The sequence below is a fragment of the Budorcas taxicolor genome, chromosome 12 (genome assembly GCF_023091745.1).
Source record: "Budorcas taxicolor isolate Tak-1 chromosome 12, Takin1.1, whole genome shotgun sequence".
Lineage (NCBI taxonomy): Eukaryota > Metazoa > Chordata > Mammalia > Artiodactyla > Bovidae > Budorcas > Budorcas taxicolor.
Window position 1 is genome coordinate 49,665,542 of NC_068921.1, and position 20,080 is coordinate 49,685,621.

At 40.9% G+C, this 20,080-nt stretch overlaps 1 non-coding gene across 1 annotated transcript; it reads left to right on the top strand.

Moving 5' to 3' along the window:
- Positions 1 to 18,154: 18,154 nt before the first annotated feature.
- On the top strand, positions 18,155 to 18,226 carry TRNAC-GCA (transfer RNA cysteine (anticodon GCA)). The gene has a single exon. It is a non-coding gene; the product is annotated as a tRNA-Cys (tRNA).
- The last annotated feature ends 1,854 nt before the right edge of the window (positions 18,227 to 20,080 follow it).

Here is a 20,080-nt window from a genome sequence, read left to right on the forward strand (position 1 = left end):
CAGTCACCATCTGCAGTGATTTCGGAGCCCCAAAAAATAAAGTCTGACAAAGTAACATAGTTTATTGTAATTGTCTGAATGAATGATATCCATTTCTGCTTTGATCCTCAATGTTAACATAATTGTCAATGACTAAAATATGCAAGGAAAGGAAGCCACTTTTAAATTCCCTATTAATAAGCATAAATGCCAACACATTCCTATTCAAAATAGCATTACCATTATTTTATAATATAGTCAAAAAGCATTCCTAACAGATTTGCAGTCATTGAAGTGACCCATTTACTAATTAAGGAAGTAAATGTTAATCACTCAGTCGTGTCCAATTCTTTGTGACATGGACTGCAGCCCACAAGGCTCCTCCGTCTATGGAATTCTCCAGGCAAGAATACTTGAGTGGATGGCCATTTCCTTCTCCAGGGGTTCTTCCCAACCCAAGGATTGAACCTGGGTCACCTAACATGGCAGGCAGATTCTTCACCATCTAAGCCACCAGGGAAGCCTTCACTAATTAAGGAAGCATTTCAATACTGATGAATGCTACTTACTGATAATATGATTGGTTTCTGAATTTTAATATTATACTAATATTTCAAGAATATTTTGTAGCCCTAATTAACAGTAATCTAAATGAATTATAATATGGTGAGTACTGATTTAATGTAATAATAAGTAAATAAAATTTCTATGCAAACTTGGTAGAAAAAATTTTGGACAGAAGACGACTAATATTATTGAAACTGACATGAGATCTCTGTTTAACTCAAGCTACACAATTTATAATCTCATGTTGAAAGATTAACTCTGGGTGTTTTGGTTACATGAATCTTGAAACCTTACTGTTTTTTATGCTCTAGTCTTCAACTGGTAAATCATAACACCCCATGCCTTTGAGATTGAACAGTTTCAAACATCTATGGTACATTTTATTTCGTAAACTGCCAGTGCCGACATAGTTCTAACTTTTGAAAAGATATTTGTTCCTTTGTTAAGGATGAGGAAAGCCAAGTGCCTTTTACGATTTCTCCCTTGAAGAAAAGCTAACAATCTAGCAAACTGATGTTGTAGATGGAAGAAACCATTTAACTGACATACAGTGTTGATTCTTCAAATATAAAAGTTGTAGACATAAACTTCCTGTTTTATCCCCCCAACCACCACCCAACAGCAACAATGGGGGGAGGGACTAGGTATCGCCATGCAGGTGGCAGACATTCAGTAAAGTTAGAAAATGACAAATTAAATATTAACAATTGGCATTGTAAAAGTTACCCCCCCTCTCAATATGACAATACAAAAAGCACGTCAACCCTGATAAAAGTCATTTAGTTCTGATTTCATGAACTTATTTAGATAACTCTGCCATTTGTCTTGTTTATTTTTTTCTCTCTCCTTATTTCTCTCTGTTCTTTAGGCTGCTCCTCAATGGTCTTAGGTGTTTGAGTCTATGGGGACTCAGCCACCCCAAGGCCACAGTAGAGTACATCAAATAGGAATTTCAAGTGTCAAGGGGACATGCTTCTTTTAGGAAAACAGTACAGCATCCTGTGAAGTTTTAGCTCTGGTGGGCTCCACTGCTAGGAAGGAGAGATTACCCAACAGAGTTGAACCTTCTCCCTAAAATGGGTACAGTTACACAAATTTCCTGAAAAACAAAATGGGTGGAAGCAGGCTGATGGCTCATCCTTCTCCATAGGTCTGTTAGTATGGAAACTGCCCATCACAAATGCCATCTTTCAAAGGTAATGTCCTCTGAGGGGCCTGTTCAGACCCCCTGGGCTTCAGAGGCAAGCAGATTGTCTCTGTGTCTTGCATCTCTCTAAAGACCTACAGCCATATGGTCTGATAAAATTCACAATGCTCTTAAGCAGAGATAGGTTAAATAAACCATAATAAATCCATATAATGGATTACAAGGCAACTATAAAAATTCATGAGGTAGAAGACTATTTATTGGCATGGGACAGTTACTGAACAATTGTTAACACTACAAAAACTTTATTCAACAATGCAGCACTTTTATAAAAACTCAAACTCATAGTCATTCATATTTCTTCTTATCTAGGGTACATCATCAATTTTTTATAAATATTTTTTATAATGATTCTTTTTTCTTAATGTTTTAAATTTTTTGAGTTAGTCATTTTTAATTGAAGGATAATTACTTGACAGTATTTCATTGGTTTCCACAAAATATCAACATGCAATTTTTTCTAAATATTTTTATTTTTATAAAAATATTTTAATATTTTTCTAAATATTAATGAGCTATTCTAACTGAAAGAACAATTAAACTCAGGTCAAGTACATATCTTGATTTTAAGGTTATAATATCTGATGCATATTACATGTCAATGTTTTTATGTTGAATACTACACATTACACTGAAGTATTATGCCTTATGTGGCAAATTGTGTTTGTTATATGTTAAATAATATGTAATATAATTGTATTATGTGTTTCATTGCATGCATGCTAAGTCGATTCCATCGTGTCCAACTCTTTGTGACCCTACGGACTGTAGCCCGCCAGGCTCCTCTGTCTATGGGATTCTCTACTAGAATGGGTTGCCATTTCCTACTCCAGGGGATCTTCCCAACACAGGAATTGAACCTGCACCTATTATGTCTCCTTCATTGGCAGGTGGGTTCTTTATCACTAGTGCCACCTGGAAAGCCCAATGTATTCTATTACATATTTGTTATATGTTAAATAAATATATCCTACATTTTATGTAATGACTGGTATGAGGGTTTCTGTCTAGCTTCTTTTAGTGTTTTGAATTATTTTTCTGCTTTCCACAAGGTATTACAATTAGAATTATGAAAAAAATGTTTAAACTTAAAAAATGAAAATTTACACAGCTAAATAAATCAGGCAGCCAACAGGCTTGCATTTTTGTTTTCTCTCCTGATTTTCTCTTTCTCTGATGATAAAAAGTAGACAGAAGGACAGTGGGAGTGCAGCAGAGACCTCTATCTTGGAAAACATACCCTCTGGGGATTTGCGGAGTCTGGCATGCTGTCTGCATGGAGTGTTTGCAGGGAATGGGGAAGAGGGATGCCAATTCAGGAGGCAAATGTGAAACAGAGACAGTGGCCAAAAATAGGCTGTTTCCGAATGAACAGAGCTTGGAAACCTGCCATGGTTGGGTTCAAGTCCATGCCAGCCACTATCTCCGTGGGCATCATCAGTTCCTCAGGGAATGAGCGATTCTCACAGACTGGCTGTCCTTTTGTCAGTGGCCTTAATGGAAACAGCTGCTCCCTGGCCCCAGCAGCTGGCCCCAAACTGCTGACTGAGGCACAGTTTGTCACAACTCCACCTCTTCTCAGAAACACAACCGCAAGGTCCAAACAGGAGAAGCCATCAGGAAGCCTGACCATTACCTCTATCTTTTTAGAACGTGGGCAGCTGGTGCACTCCTCTTGAGACAGATTGCGGGAAATCAGCTGGCCCTCCCTTATCATCTCCTTCCTTCTTCACTTAAACTTTCGTCCACCGGTATACCCCCATCTTTTTCCAAATTGTACCTTCCTTAATTGACTTTGGGATTTTTCATACCACTTATAATGGATCAGGGTAAGTTCTACAGAAGGGAAAAGAATCAATGTAGATACTGAAGAAAAGGAAGGGGTTTAGATATAGTATTGAGCACATATGTAATTTCAGAATTGGGATTGTTGGGTGGAAAAGTTGGTTTGGCTTCCACTGCATTTTGCTTATTGGGGAAATTGTCTCAAATCATCTAAGGACAGTGTTACTTCACAGGAGTAAGAAGAGAATTATGCATGTGATTTTCAGTATTGCATGACTGAGATAGAGCTGCCCAAGCAAGGCCAGGCAAGATGCCTAACAGGAAGAATTTCAAGAAGGCAAGTGTTCAAGACCAGCAGAAGATAGCCATTGGCAGCTCTCTGAAAGCTTGACACCTATGCAGAGCTTCTGCCTTCATTCAGTCAAGGACAGTGATAGGAGCAAGAAGGAGGATTCCATGTACACAGGATGGGTTGTTGGGAGAGAAGAGTGGGAACAGCTGCTCTAGGACTGAGCAGAAGGAGAAGACCCAGGTGACTGGCACAGGCTCCAGCCATCAAATGAGAGTCAAAGATAGAGAAGGTGGCCAAAAAGATCATATGGTGGCTGTGCTAAGTCATTTTAGTCATGTCTAACTCTTTGTGATCCTATGGACTGTAGCCCTCCTCTGCCCGTGGGATTCTCCAGCAAGAATACTGGAGTGCATTGTTATGCCCTCCTCTAGGGGATCTTCCTGACCCAGGCACTGAACCCACATCTCTTACATCTCCTGCATTGGCAGGCGGATTCTTTACCACTAGCGCTACCTGGGAAGCCCATGGTAGACTGGAAAGAGAAAGAAAACTTATATTTCAGACCCCTATTAATAGAGAAGAGACAAAAACCAGACAGTTTCCTTGCTGCCTTTGATGTTAATTTCACTCTTTGGCCCTAATAGCCACATTAAGGGCTTCCCTGGTAGCTCAGCTGGTAAAGAATTCACCTGGAATGCGGCAAACCTGGGTTCGATCCCTGGGTTGGAAAAATCCCCTGGAGAAGGGAAAGGCTACCCACTCCAGTATTCTGGCCTGGAGAATTCCATGGACTGTATAGTCCATGGGGTTGCAAAGAGCTGGACACGACTGAGTGATTTTCACTTTCACTTACAAAAATGAACCAGGGAGCAAGTAAAAATGTGTCACAGATATGAGAACTTCTCCATTTTCAATCTGAAAACATCTGAAGAAAGGCCCACCACTTGAGCTCTGGGAAAGATGATTCAACTCTCTTCACCTGCTCATCCCTTACCAACATGAGTAGAGTGAAGAATTCCTGTAGACTGAAACTTGATGGGCCCAGAAAATGTTGATTCCACATGAAACTGCTGATGATTCTTGGTATGTTTTCTTTTGAATCTTACATTTCTGTTTAGAAAATTCTGTTAAAATCATGTTGTATATTTCAGCTATTCCAGTAATACTGAAAAGGGGAGGAAGGAGATCTGTAAGACAACAATTTATTTAATTTATGTAATTTCTTTTCTTCTGGGAGCACTTAAACTGATGACTCATGGACAAAGGTATTATGAAAGGATTTCTTCACAGGAATGAAATGAAAGGAGTGAGCTGCCTTTAATTGTGGGCAAGAAGTGTCAAAGGGCATTTAAGAATCTTCACATAGTCACAGCAGTTGGAAGAAAGAATAAGAATTAAATATTCAAGTTAAATCAGCTCCACATAGCTATTTATCTAGTCAGTGTTATTCATTCACTCAGTCATCTCCGACTCTTTGTGACCGCATGGACTGTAAGTAGGCCACCAGGCTCCTCTGTCCATGGGATTCTCCAGGCAAGAATACTGGAGTGGGTTGTCATTCCCTTCTCCAGGGGGTCTTCCCAACTCAGGGATCAAACCTGAGTCTTCTCTATTGCAGGTGGATTCTTTACTGTCTGAGCCACTAAACTCCTGATATATGCTGGAACTATATTGGGTACTAGTTGTATAAATTGCATACAGTGTTTCCCTATGGGGACATCCCTGATAGTCCAGTGGCTAAGACTCTATGCTGCCAATGCAGGGGTCCTGTTTCCATTCCTGGTTGGGGAACTGTATCTCACATGCCCCACAACTACAGATATTGCATGCTGCAACTAAGACCTGTTGCAACCAAATATCTTAAAAAAAAATGTCCTTACCCTTTTGGCTTTCAGAGTCAGTAAAAAAAACAAGTTTGTAAAAGTTAAAAAAAAAAAGACACACATTGTGACAGATTCTCATTAAAGTCTGGAGCATAAGGTATCATAAGGAAGGGATTCTCAACTGTACTGTTTACTGTATCACTTAAAAATTTTTTGAGTAGAATTTCAGGAAAGAAAATAAATTGAATAGCATTCATCGTGCTAACATTGAGATGGCCTTTGACTTTTTCCATAATTCTAATGAATAAATTCTGCTGGGCAGAACCTATTCAAGCTATTTATGGTTCCTGTGATAGAAAATAAACATATATTTTTTCTTTGTAGCCTTTTAAATATTTGTTGAATAAATTTGTAAGTGACATAACAGTTTTCTACAACTTACAAGATGTCTCAGAATTTATCTGCAAGCTATCATTTTCCTACATGTATCCTTACCTCCAGGGACCTGAAACAGATATTCCTTAAATGTTTTATTTTATATCCATTTAAAAACTATCATTGCTTATTCATGATGGCATGACCCTGTGCAGCTGAGTTGCTTGAAGCAACAATGATAATGTTTCACCCCAAGTTTCAGGTTGAGTTTGAACTTCAGTATTTATCAGCCCTTCTGCGTTTAACAGTATATCTTAGTAATCATCACCTCTTGCAAGACCTTTTGAATAAATGAATGATGTATTCTCCTGTAATTATGTCCCTTCGGTTGCTTTGAATAGCTCTCTCAAGCCTTCTTCTTTCTTCTACTTTTTCCTTCATAAATATTTTAGGAGAAAATACCATGAAAACACATCACTTTCATTATAGACAATACTTGTTAAAAATTTAGAAAGATAGTTACTTCATATAAAATTTACAAGGTCAATAAATTATTAGAATAGCTCTCTCTCTTTGTTTAAAAAAAAAAAAAAAAAACCAAAACTTGTTTGTCTAAATAGTACTTTAGTTTAGGCTTATACATGCATGCTCAGTCACTTCATTGTGTCTGACTCTTTGTGACACTATGGTCTATAACCTGCCAGGCTCCTCTGTCCATGGGATTTCCCAGACAAGTATACTGGAGTGGGTTGCCATACCCTCTTTCAGGGGATCTTCCCAAGCTAGGGATAAAACCTGCACTTTCTTCATTGGCAGGCAGGTTCTTTACCACTAACACCCCCTGGGAAGCCCAGTCTAGGATTATAAGAATTATATGTATCTCAGAATGTTAATGGAAGTGCAGCCAAAGATGGAGAAGCTCTATACAGTCAACAAAAACAAGACCAGGAGCTGACTGTGGCTCAGATCATGAGCTTCTTATTACCAAATTCAGACTTAAATTGAAGAAAGTAGGGAAAACCACTAGACCATTCAGGTATGACCTAAATCAAATCCCTTATGATTATACAGTGGAAGTGAGAAATAGATTTAAGGGCCTAGATCTGATAGATAGAGTGCCTGATGAACTATGGAGTGAGGTTCGTGACATTGTACAGGAGACAGGGATCAAGACCATCCCCATGGAAAAGAAATGCAAAAAAGCAAAATGGCTGTGTGAGGAAGACTTACAAATAGCTGTGAGAAGAAGAGAAGCGAAAAGCAAAGGAGAAAAGGAAAGATATAAGCATCTGAATGCAGAGTTCCAGAGAATAGCAAGAAGAGATAAGAAAGCCTTCTTCAGTGATCAATGCAAAGAAATAGAGGAAAACAACAGAATGGGAAGACTAGAGATCTCTTCAAGAAAATTAGAGATACCAAGGGAAAATTTCATGTAAAGATGGGCTCGATAAAGGACAGAAATGGTATGGACCTAACAGAAGAAGAGGTGGCAAGAATACATAGAAGAACTGTACAAAAAACATCTTTATGACTAAGATAATCATGATGGTGTGATCACTCACCTAGAGCCAGACATCTTGGAATGTGAAGTCAAGTGGGCCTTAGAAAGCATCACTATGAACAAAGCTAGTGGAGGTGACGGAATTCCAGTTGAGCTATTTCAAATCCTGAAAGATGATGCTGTGCAAGTGCTGCACTCAATATACCAGCAAATTTGGAACACTCAGCAGTGGCCACAGGACTGGAAAAGGTCAGTTTGCATTCCAATCCCAAAGAAAGGCAATGCCAAAGAATGCTCAAACTACCGCACAATTGCACTCATCTCACATGCTAGTAAAGTAATGCTCAAAATTCTCCAAGCCAGGTTTCAGCAATACATGAACTGTGAACTTCCAGATGTTCAAGCTGGTTTTAGAAAAGGCAGAGGAACCAGAGATCAAATTGCCAACATCTGCTGGATCATGGAAAAACCAAGAGAGTTCCAGAAAAACATCTATTTCTGTTTTCTTGACTATGCCAAAGCCTTTGACTGTGTGGATCACAATCAAATGTGGAAAATTCTTTAAGAGATGGGAATACCAGACCACCTGACCTGCCTCTTGAGAAACCTGTATGCAGGTCAGGAAGCAACAGTTAGAACTGGACATGGAACAACAGACTGGTTCCAAATAGGAAAAGGAGTACATCAAGGCTGTATATTGTCACCCTGATTATTCAACTTCTATGCAGAGTACATCATGAGAAACGCTGGGCTGGAAGAAGCACAAGCTGGAATCAAGATTGCTGGGATAAATATCAATAACCTCAGATATGCAGATGACATCACCTTTATGGCAGAAAGTGGAGAGGAACTTAAAAGCTTCTTGATGAAAGTGAAAGAGGAGAGTGAAAAAGTTGGCTTAAAGCTCAACATTCAGAAAACTAAGATCATAGCATCTGGTCCCATCATTTCAGGGGAAATAGATGGTGAAACAGTGGAAACAGTGTCAGACTTTATTTTTTGGGGCTCCAAAATCACTGCAGATGTTGATTGCAGCCATGATATTTAAAGACCTTACCCCTTGGAAGGAAAGTTATGACCAACTTAGATAACATATCCAAAAGCAGAGACATTACTTTGGCAACAAAGGTAGGTCTAGTCAAGGCTATGGTTTTTCCAGTAGTTGTGTATGGATGTGAGAGTTGGACTGTGAAGAAAGCTGAGCACTGAAGAATTGATGCTTTTGAACAGTGGTGTTGGAGAAGATTCTTGAGAGTCCCATGGACTGCAAGGAGATCCAACCAGTCCATTCTAAAGGAGATCAGTCCTGGGTGTTCTTTGGAAGGAATGATGCTAAAGCTGAAACTCCAGTACTTTGGCCCCCTGATGCAAAGAGCTGACTCATTGGAAAAGACTCTGATGCTGGGAGGGATTGGGGGCAGGAGGAGAAGGGGACGACAGAGGATGAGATGCTGGATGGCATCACTGACTCGATGAAGGTGAGTCTGAGTGAACTCTGGGAGTTGGTGATGGACAGGGAGGCCTGGTGTGCTACGGCCATGACCGAACGACTGAACTGAACTGAAAGTGTAAACATTCCTACAAAGGCCATTTTATATTACTCCCATCCCTGAAGACGTTCAGCTAAGAAGAAATATACACAGTTTGGCTCCCACATGCCAATGTGAACCAGCTCCCACACGATACTGGAAGGTATCTGGTCCTAATGTGTTAGTCACTCAGTCGTGTGTGACTCTTTGTGACTCCATGGACCTTAGCCCTCCAGGCTCCTCTCTTCATGGAATTCTCTAGGCAAGAATACTGGAGTGGGTTGCCATTTCCTTCTCTGATCTGGTCCTAAGTGTCATCAATTATTCTCTTTCCAGCTTGGTCTCCAACTCTAGGTCGTTCCCACTTGAGGCCTCTCCTGACCTTCTGCTGCCTGTGTTAGGTCTGCAGTGCTCTCAGTCTTGCAAGAAATATTCTACTAGGTACTGTGAAATTGCATGCTGCCTGAGCACATGAAACAGACATTTTTCTTCCCTCCAGAACTAGGATGGGAACTGAGGCACTATCTATAGTTCTATGTGTTCCAAGTCTCACATCCACCTGGGGCTCCCTCGTCTTCTCAGGGCAGCAGGTCAGGAGACAGATGCCTGCCAATTTCTCATCTTTCTGTGATTTTGGGGTGACTCCCTCTAACTTTCCCCCTTATCCCAAACACATTTTACCTAGTTTCAGAAGAGGTTAAAATAATTATTATTTCATTATGTGTGTGCACATGCTCTGTTACTACAGTCATGTCCACTCTTTGTGACCCTAAGGATTGTAGCCCTTCAAGCCCCTCTGTCCATGGGATTCTCCAGGTAAGAATACTGGAGTGGGTTGCATACCCTCCTTTAGGGGATCTTCTGGGCCCAGGGATTGAACCCACATCTCCTGAATCTTTTGCTTTGCAGGTAGATTCTTTACCCACTGAGCCACTAGGGAAGTCCACTGCTTCATTGTGTAGTCTCCCAAATGTTTTTGTCTTGCCTTGAATCCTACGTTTTGTATATTCCAAAACCAGGAATTTTATTCCTTTGCCATCTGCATTCCTCTGTGACGCAGTGTACTTTAGATGCCATAACTAGGGAAAATCCTTGGGACACAATAATGTATGGACTCATTCATAAGAGAAAATTATCTGCTAATATTTTAAAATATTCCTTGCATCTCTTTCCTCTCCTGTTAAGCTTAATTCTGAGCACCCTAAGTAAATGACTATAATACACACATACACATATATAAATATAAATATATGTGTATATATATATATGGAGAAGGCAATGGCACTCCACTCCAGTACTCTTGCGTGGAAAATCCCATGGACGGAGGAGCCTGGTGGGCTGCAGTCCATGGGGTTGCTAAGAGTCAGACAAGACTGAGCAACTTCTCCTTCACTTTTCACTTTCATGCATTGGAGAAGGAAATGGCAACCCATTCCAGTGTTCTTGCCTGGAGAATCCCAGGGACGGGGGAGCCTGGAGGGCTGCCGTCTATGGAGTCGCACAGAGCTGGACACGACAGAAGAGACTTAACAGCAGTAGCAGCAACATATATACATATATACATATACATATATATATGTGTGTGTGTCTGTATATATATATATATACACACATGCATATATACAGAGAGAGGATGGATATATGCATTTATACCTTTGTGTGTGTATATACATGTGGGCATGCATGCTCAGTTGCTTAGTCATGTCCAGTTCTTTGCAATCCCATGGACTGCAGCACACACACACATATACTAAGTTAATTTTTTCACAACTTTCATAATTGATTCATCTTTTTCTTGAAGATCATACGTTGCAGTTCCTTGATTCAGGAGTCTCTCTTTCCATGCGCATTGCAGATAGCCGCCCCTCCTGTATTTCAGCTATGTGGAGGAGTTAGTTAGAAATGTAAATATTGTATGGAAAGGAGGTTTCCATGCCAAGCCTCTCTGTATTTCTTCTTTGTCCCTATCCTAGTTTTGTTTCCATATTGTGAATGCAACACTCTGGTATTTTCTTATTCTATTCCTCTATGAAATAAGTATTTTCCAACTTTTAACAGTTCTTTGTATATTATCATTTGATATCCATCCCGTTCTGGATCCTTCCTCCAGATGCATTTTATTGGGCAAGTACTTTTAGAGGGCAGCAGGAAAACAGTGCTCAAAACCTGGTCCAACCAGCACCAACAGCCTAAACATAAATGGGACCCTCTCGTCCTATGATTTGGATTTTACATTGCTTTTAATAAACAAATTAATTTATACCATTAATTCCTACTCTTAAGCCTCTACTATACCCCTAAGTTCTTTTCTAAATGAGCTATTATGTAGACAGATTACAGTGAAAGAGCTCTGGCTCTAGGGTCAGGCTGGCCTGGGCTCAAATCCCAGCCATATCACTTGTAACCCACTGAGTTATCACTTAGCTTGTCCTAACATCTCTGATCTATTAAGCCATTCTTGTGAAAGTACTTGGCACAAAATGAACACTTAGCAAATATTCTTTCCCTCATTCTCCTCCTGGATTTTACATTTATCCCTGTTAAAATTACTGAATTTCATGTTGGGTTTAGCCCAGAAATGCACATACTAGGAACAGTTCAGAATCTCCATCTAACTCTTTGTTCACAAGTTGTTCAGGTTAAATCAACAGTATTTGTTGTACATTCACTGCATGTAAAACAATGAACTAGCTGCTAAGAGTAATGGAAGAGGTGGAAGGTAGTTCATACATATAAATATTAATGAGGCATGGTTCCTTTCCTAGAACAGTTTAGAAGTTACTGAAGGATAGCGCTATGAAAAGAACACACATGGTGTAAATAGAACAGAGGTGTGTGCATAGTTGTATAGGAACATGCAGGAGGAAGTCATTATATAAATTTGAATAGAGTGGGTAGAGTGGAGGAGGTTGTTTTCAAACTGATCCCTGAATGATGAATAAGAAGGAGGGAGAAGTTTTTACACCGGAGGAAGCAGGAACACAGAAACAGAGGTTAAAAGATTAAAGTCTCACCAAGGATTGATGATAAATTGGATATTATTTCATCATAAGTTGGGTGGAGGGAGGGGTATGGGGCCATCTTTAATTTGATGACCAGGCCTTAATTAACTTGTGTCACATTTCAAGAGATGAACTAAGACTGTTTGTCTTCAGGGTTAGAGAGTAATTTTCCTATGTTGTTTAAAATGAACTTTTGGTTTCTGAGAATAAAAACTCTTCGTTATGGTATAAATGTTTCCTAGCCTCTCAGTGTAAACCTTATGTTTTTGATTTTCTGATATCTTCCTCCTCATAAATCTCTCAAAAAATTAGTTTAATTTAAAATCTTGTTTTAAAAATTGTCCTTTAATTTACCAGTGGGGGCCCTTTTAAGTTGGGCCTCTATTTCCTTTGAAGCAATTGCTTTATTTTTTTATGTACTTCCTTACTTTATAGCACAAGATTTTCTAGGCGCTTATTTTCCCTTCCATGGTCCAGTCCCAAACAAGCTATGTCTAGTGTGAACTGGTATTCAGAAACAAAAGTCTAGATGTTTAAAGATCTAGGGATGTTTGTTTTTACTGGAATGTCCTTGCTTTTACGGCTTTTCAGCTGACCTAGTAAGGGAAACAGATTATATATATATATTAATATACACATATAATATATGTGTGTTTATATGTATTTTAATCTATGAATACATATATCATGTACATAGATATAATGATAATTATAATTTTAATCTAACATCACAAGTTTCTAAACTAATTTCCCTCATTCAGTGTATGTATCTTTCTTCTCCCACCGTGAGGACTCTAGCTTTCAAAAACTGAGAAAAGAAAGCCACAGCCCAATGTACTGAAGGAATATATATTTGAGAATTCTCAGCAATATATTCTAAATAATATATATTCTCAATAATATTCTAAAATATTAGTAAACTGGATTCAATAGCACATTGAAAAGATTATACACCAGGATCAAGTGGGATTTATCCCTGGGATGCAAGGATGTTTAACATACAAATCAACAAATTAATAGACTGATATATAAAAATCATATGATCATTTCAGTATGGTGATAAAAGGTATTTGACAAAATGCAATATATTCATAATAAAATGTTTAACAAATTGGGTATAGAAAGAACATATCTCAGCATGAGAAAGGTCATATATGACAAGCCTATAGCTAATATCTTACTCAATAGTGAAAAGCTGAACCTTTTTTCCTCTAAGATAAGGAATGAGACAAGGGTGCCCACTCTCACTACTCTTAGTCTACTCTTATTCTGGTAGTCCTAGTCAGAACAAATCAGGCAAGAAAAAGATATAAAAGGCATTCAAATTGAAAAGGAAAGAGCAAAATTATATTTGTTAACAAATTATACAATCTTAAATATAGAAATTTCTAATGAAAGTGAAGTCACTCCGTCGTGTCCGACTCCTTGTGAACCCATGGACTGTAACCTGGCAGGTTCCTCTGTCCATAGGATTTTCTAAAGACTGTATCAAAAAACTCATGCTAATCAACAATTCAGTGAGACTGATGGATACAAAATCAATAAACAGAAATCAGTTGCATTTCTATACATTAACCCCAAAACCTCTAAAAAAGAAATAAAGAAAACTATCCACTCACAATAATATCAAAAACAATAACACTTAAGAATAAATTTTAGCACGAAGGCAAAATATCTGCACACTGAAAAGTACAAGACCAGAATGGCAAAAGAAGGAACAGTATCTGTCCCCAACCCCCAACACACCTTGTATTGTCTCTTTTTTTGGTGCCTTCATAGCCAGACAAATGCACAGACAGATCTGACGAGTCTTTCTGTGTATGCTGAATTTCCTGCTCCTCCATTTCTGAGTAGAAAATGAGCATTTGGGGAACAAAACCAAAAAAACCTCTAAAATTCTTCCCTGAAAATTCTTCCTAGGAAAAACAACTACCAGCACAAAACTTTTTCCCAAGAAAGAAATTCCCATACTTAACCAGAACCAGATCCTTGGCCACTCAGCTACTGGATACTTTAAGCTCTTGGAAAAGCCTATTTAACTGCAAAATAAACATCTTTTTTTCTTGCTAAAGAGTCAAATGGACTATACCAGATAAAAGTTTTCACACTATCCCCTTATCTGAAAATCACTTCCCAATGAAAATGTCCACTCAGCTCCTTTTTGGATATCGATAACCACTCCAGTATCCTTGCCTGGAAAATTACATATAGCAAGGAGCCTGGTGGGCACAAGTCCATGGGGTCACAAAGAGTCAGGCACAGCTGAGCGACTAACAGATTAAACACCATCAGTTCAGTTCAGTCACTCAGTCGTGTCCGACTCTTTGTGACCCCATCAATCGCAGCACGCCAGGCCTCCCTGTCCATCACCAAGTCCTGGAGGTCACTCAGACTCACGTTCATCGAGTCAGTGATGCCATCCAGCCATCTCATCCTCTGTCATCCCCTGCTCCTCCTGCCCCCAATCCCTCCCAGCATCAGAGTCCTTTCCAATCAGTCAACTCTTCTCATGAGGTGGCTAAAGTACAGGAGTTTCAGCTTTAGCATCATTCCTTTCAAAGGAATCCCAGGGTTGATCTCCTTCAGAATGGACTGGTTGGATCTCCCTGCAGTCCAAGGGACTCTCAAGAGTCTTCTCCAACACCACAGTTCAAAAGCATCAATTCTTTGGCGCTCAGCCTTCTTCACAGTCCAACTCTCACATTCATACATGACCACAGGAAAAACCGTAGCCTTGACTAGACGGACGTTAGTCAGCAAAGTAATGTCTCTGCTTTTGAATATACTATCTAGGTTGGTCATAACTTTTCTTCCAAGGAATAAGCATCTTTTAATTTCATGGCTGTAATCATCATCTGCAGTGATTTTGGAGCCCCAAAATATAAAGTCTGACACTGTTTCCACTGGTTCCCCATCTATTTCCCATGAAGTGATGGGACCGGATACCATGATCTTCATTTTCTGAATGTTGAGCTTTAGGCCAACTTTTTCACTGTCCTCTTTCACTTTCATCAAGAGGCTTTTTAGTTCCTCTTCACTTTCTGCCATAAGGGTGGTGTCATCTGCATATCTGAGGTTATTGATATTTCTCCCAGCAATCTTGATTCCAGCTTGTATTTCTTCCAATCCAGCATTTCTCATAATGTACTCTGCATAGAAGTTAAATAAGCAGGGTGACAATATACAGCCTTGACGGACTCCTTTTCCTATTTGGAACCAGTCTGTTGTTCCATGTCCAGTTCTAACTGTTGCTTCCTGACCTGCATACAGGTTTCTCAAGAGGCAGGTCAGGTTGTCCGGTATTCCCATCTCTTTCAGAATTTTCCACAGTTGATTGTGATCCACACAGTCAAAGGCTTTGGCATAGTCAAGAAAGCAGAAATAGATGTTTTTCTGGAACTCTCTTGGTTTTTCCATGATCCAGCAGATGTTGGCAATTTGATCTCTGGTTCCTCTGCCTTTTCTAAAACCAGCTTGAACATCTGGAAGTTCACGGTTCACGTATTACTGAAGCCTGGCTTGGAGAATTTTGAGCATTACTTTACTAGCATGTGAGATGAGTGCAATTGTGCGGTAGTTTGAGCATTCTTTGGCATTGCCTTTCTTTGGGATTGGAATGAAAACTGACCTTTTCCAGTCCTGTGGCCACTGCTGAGTTTTCCAAATTCGCTGGTATATTGAGGGCAGCACTTTCACAGCATCATCTTTCAGGATTTGAAACAGCTCAACTGGAATTTCATCACCTCCACTAGCTTTGCTTTCCAGCTCAACTGGAATTTCATCACCTCCACTAGCTTTGTTCGTAACGATGCTTTCTAAGGCCCACTTGACTTCACATTCCAGGATGTCTGGCTCTAGATGAGTGATCACACCATCATGATTATCTTGGTCATGAAGATCTTTTTTGTACAGTTCTTCTGTGTATTCTTGCCACCTCTCCTTAATATCTTCTGCTTCTGTTAGGTCCAGACCATTTCTGTCCTTTATCGAGCCCATCTTTTCATGAAATATTCCCTTGATATCTCTAATTTTCTTAAAGAGATCTCTAGACTTTCCCATTCTGTTGTTTTCCTCTATTTCTTTGCATTGATCGCTGAAGAAGGCTTTCTTATCTCTTCTTGCTGTTCTTTGGAACTCTGCATTCAGATGCTTATATCTTTCCTTTTCTCCTTTGCTTTTCGCCTCTCTTCTTTTCACAGCTATTTGTAAGGTCTCCCCAGACAGCCATTTTGCTTTTTTGCATTTCTTTTCCATGGGGATGGTCTTGATCCCTGTCTCCTGTACAATGTCACGAACCTCATTCCATAGTTCATCAGGCACTCTATCTATCAGATCTAGGCCCTTAAATGTATTTCTCACTTCCACTGTATAATCATAAGGGTTTGATTTAGGTCATACCTGAATGGTCTAGTGGCTTTCCCTACTTTCTTCAATTTAAGTCTGAATTTGGTGATAAGGAGTTCATGGTCTGAGCCACAGTCAGCTCCTGGTCTTGTTTTTGCTGACTGTATAGACCTTCTCCATCTTTGGCTGCAAAGAATATAATCAATCTGATTTCGGTGTTGACCATCTGGTGATGTCCACATGTAATGTCTTCTCTTGTGTTGTTGGAAGAGGGTGTTTGCTATGACCAGTGCATTTTCTTGGCAAAACTCTATTAGTCTTTGCCCTGCTTCATTCTGCCTTCCCAGGCCAAATTTGCCTGTTACTCCAGGTGTTTCTTGACTTCCTACTTTTGCATTCCAGTCCCCTATAATGAAAAGGACATCTTTTTTAGGTGTTAGTTCTAAGAGGTCTTGTAGGTCTTCATAAAACCATTCAACTTCAGCTTCTTCAGCATTACTGGTTGGGGCATAGACTTGGATAACTGTGATATTGAATGATTTGCCTTGGAGACAAACAGAGATCATTCTGTCGTTTTTGAGATTGCATCCAAGTACTGCATTTCGGACTCTTTTGTTGACCATGATGGCTACTCCATTTCTTCTGAGCGATTCCTGCCCACAGTAGTAGATACAATGGTCAGCTGAGTTAAATTCACCCATTCCAGTCCATTTTAGTTTGCTGATTCCTAGAATGTCGAGGTTCACTCTTGCCATTTCTTGTTTGACCACTTCCAATTTGCCTTGATTCATCGACCTGACATTCCAGGTTCCTATGCAATATTGCTCTTTACAGCATCAGACCTTGCTTCTATCACCAGTCACATCCACAACTGGGTATTGTTTTGCTTTGGCTCCATCCCTTCATTCTTTCTGGAGTTATTTCTCCATTGATCTCCAGTAGCATATTGGGCACCTACCGACCTGGGGAGTTCCTCTTTCAGTATCCTATCATTTTGCCTTTTCATACTGTTCATGGGGTTCTCAAGGCAAGAATACTAAAGTTATTTGCCATTCCATTCTCCAGTGGACCACATTCTGTCAAACCTCTCCACCATGACCCGCCCATCTTCGGTTGCCCCATGGGCATGGCTTCGTTTGAGTTAGACAAGGCTGTGGTCCTAGTGTGATTAGTTTGACTAGTTTTCTGTGAGTATGGTTTCAGTGTGTCTGCCCTCTGATGCCCTCTTGTAACACCTACCATCTTACTTGGATTTCTCTTACCTTGGGCGTGGGGTATCTCTTCAAGGCTGCTCCAGCAAACTGCAGCCACTGCTCCTTACCTGGGACGAGGGGTATCTTCTTACCGCTGCCCTTCCTGACCTTCAACGTGGGATAGCTCCTCTAGGCCCTCCTATGCCTGAGCAGCCACCGCTCTTTGGGTTGCTCCTCCCAGCCACCGCCCCTGGCCTTGGGTGCTGCCCCTGGCCTCCAGCGGGGAGTCACTCCTCAGGGCCACTGCCCCTGGCCTCGGGCAGGAGGTGGCTTCTCCCGGCAGCCCCTGGCCTCGGACACTTGATAGCTCCTCGCGGCCGCCGCCCCTGACCTCAGACTTGGGTAGCTCCTCTTGGCCGTTCCTGTGCCATCAAGCCTGGCACTCTCGGCCGCTGCCCCTGACCTCGGACGTGGGGTAACTCCTCTCAGCCGCGCTCGCAGGCACCCGCGCTTAGTGCACCGGCTCGCAGCCGCATGGTGAAGTTTATTTACAAGCTTCCCGGGTGGCTCAGAGGTTAAGGCACCTGCCTGCAATGCAGGAGACCCGGGTTCGATCCCTGGGTTGGGAAGATTCCCTGGAGAAGGAAATGGCAACCCACTCCAGTATTCTTGCCTGGAGAATCCTATGGATGGAGGAGCCTGGTGGGCTACAGGCCATGGTGTCGCAAAGAGTCGGACACGACTGAGCTACTTTACTTCACTAAGAACCCTGAAGCATTTGTAATCTGCTTTGACCTTTCTTTCCTGTGGCTAGCTCCTAGGATACCACACACACAAGGAACAGTTTCAAAAAAATAGGAATCACAGTGGCACTTTCTTATTACCTAAACCAGCACCCAATGCATCAACATAGGGTCTCCTTGGTAAGCTATCCTGGAGTATGTAATTTTGACTTGATTCCAAAGAAGAGCTCTCCATTTCCCCCTTTTATATAAATTTTAGAACCAGCAATCCCAGGTATGCCCAGAGGCTCAGAGAAGGAAAAATGGCTCTGCTGGTCCCTTTAAAGGTAGAAGATTGAAGGCCAAAGGTTGCAGTTAAAGGTTGGGGAAGAAAAAGAGAGGAAACAAAACCCACTTGGAGTTGCCTTGAGGAGGCAGTCCTGCCTAGGTCTGCTCCTGTGTGAACATAGGGAGTTACAGGGAGGAGAGTGGGGCCAGAGTCTCTGCCTTTTAAGTGGGACGGTCGACACTGTCACTGGGTCAGGAAGATTCCCCTGGCATAGGAAATGGCTACCCACTCCAGTATTCTTGCCTGGAAAATTCCAAGGACAGAGGAGCCTGATGGGCTACAGTTCATGGAGTCTCAAAGAGTTGGACACAACATAGCACAGCATGGCAGCAGCAGCAAAACCTAGTCCAGTAAATATCCTGGGTTCAGGATAGTCTGGGTAAGATGAGCAACTCATCCCTTAAGAGAAAGTCAAAAGGAGGCATGGGTGGAGCCAACATGCCTTGGAATGAGAATCAGTAACAAGCCTCCTCCCTTACTGAAGGTCTTAGATTTTATTATCAGCAAGTCTTTTTCCAGTTAGAAATTCAATGACAGACTGAAGAGATTTATGGGAAATCAGAGACTCAATCTATCCTCACAACTGCAAAGACTGTTTTAGTCTCATGTGGCATGGCTACGTATATCAAGATGAGACAACACCATCATTCATTAGATACATAACCAGTTTTAGGATCCTACCCTATAAAATGTCTCTGGTTTGTAAGCCACTTCAGTATTCTTGCCTGGGAAATCCCACGGACAAAGAAACCTGGTGGGCTACAGTCCATGAACTCACAAGAATCAGACATAACTTGGCAGTAAAACATCTCTGAGTAATTAATGATAAAAAGGAGGGGCATCAAGGAAATGATAGTACACTGTTCTGTGCTTAATACTTTTCCGTGTTTTAATCAGGAGCAGTCTGAGGGAGAGCTCACAGGTAACTGATATGCCAAAGACTGCTGCCCTTAATAAGTGTTCTTAGCGTGTCAGAAGATAAATACAGAATGGAATGATGCAGTAAATTGAAGAATTAACAGAGACGTTCACATAGCATATTTGCTATATAATATACCTGATAAGGGACTTCCCAGGTGGCACTAGTGGTAAAGAACCCACCTGCCAATGCAGGAGACATAAGACACACAGGTTTGATCCCTGGGTAGGGAAGATCCCCTGGAGGAAGGCATGGCAACCCACTCCAGTATTCTTGCCTGGAGAATCCCATGGACAGAGGAGCCTGGTGGGCTATAGTCCATGGGGTCACGAAGAGTCAGACATGACTGAAGCGACTTAGTACACACACGTACCTGAGAAAAGAGACACTGTGTAAGTTCGATAGGCAAAGGTTTGACCCAGTGTGGGATGGACAGGAAAGTAGGATAGGGTGGACGACAAGCTTGCTTTGAATCTGCAATGAAGCCATGCCT